Raw genomic sequence first — 1169 nt, forward strand, 5'->3', positions numbered from 1 at the left:
AGGACGCTCGTCCAGACCGCTCGTCCAGGAGAAGCACGTTCGTCCAGCAAGTGGACGCTCGTCCATAAAATGACCAAGAGGACGCTCGTCCAGAATTGGGCCGCTCGTCCAGCGCTCGTCCAGGGACGCTCGTCCAGGGACGCTCGTCCAGGGCCGCTCGTCCAGAAAATTGGACGCTCGTCCAGAATTGGGCCGCTCGTCCAGAATTTGGACGCTCGTCCAGAAATGGCCCGTGACTCAATTATTGTACCCTTCTTTATATCAGAATGCATAGGCAGTTGCGGAAAGAGGGATCTGGAACGGGGAGAAGACCAGGGACGCTGCTGCAGCTGCTCCAAGGGGCTTCCATGGTGGAAAATCACCAATTTCCACCATCCAATCCATCATTTCTCTCTTCTATGTTGTGTATGTGTAGCTAAAACTCCATTTCACTGGGGTTGAGAGTAAATTTCTGAACTTCTATGTAATTTTTCTATTAATGCATGAACTTGTTTGAATTATGTGTTCTATCCTTATTTTTCATGCTTTTGATGGAAATCTGAGCTATTTGAACGGTTAAATCATTGGAAAATGTATGAGACCGCGGACCTAGGATAGAACTGCTAAAGGATTTCGAGTCCTAGACATAGGAGGGAATTTTTAGTCATCTGTGACATTGTGTTTAAGGCAAATCTGATAATTGAATTAGCTAAGGAATTAGCAATTTAGTTTGAATGATTAAGAACTGTCTCTGAGGAATCAGGACTGCATGTGCCTAGGATGTCGATGCTTAAGTTTGAGGAATTGTGTTAATAGAAAATTACCGGAGTGATGAACTTGAATTTCAACCCCAGTGAACTTTTAGTAGACTGTTTTTACCATTTTACTTTCATCTGCATGCTAAAATTCATCTGTGTTACTAAATTTCGTTTATTAATCGCTAAATTAGTAAACTTTAACAATTAGTGAAACATAACAAATCTCTTGGGAAACGATATTCGGACTTACTGATTTATTACTTGTACGATTCGGTACGCTTGCCGAGGTCTCAACAAGTTTTTGGCGCCGTTGCCGGGGATTTGTTTTTGTTTTCGTTGATTGTTTGTTGTTTATCTGGTTTAGTTGATTTTAGCTATCTGTTGTTTTAGTGTGTATTTTGATTATATTTGAATTCTTGTACATATTTGTTA

This window comes from Vigna angularis, chromosome 11, assembly GCF_016808095.1.
Source record: "Vigna angularis cultivar LongXiaoDou No.4 chromosome 11, ASM1680809v1, whole genome shotgun sequence".
Taxonomy (NCBI): domain Eukaryota; kingdom Viridiplantae; phylum Streptophyta; class Magnoliopsida; order Fabales; family Fabaceae; genus Vigna; species Vigna angularis.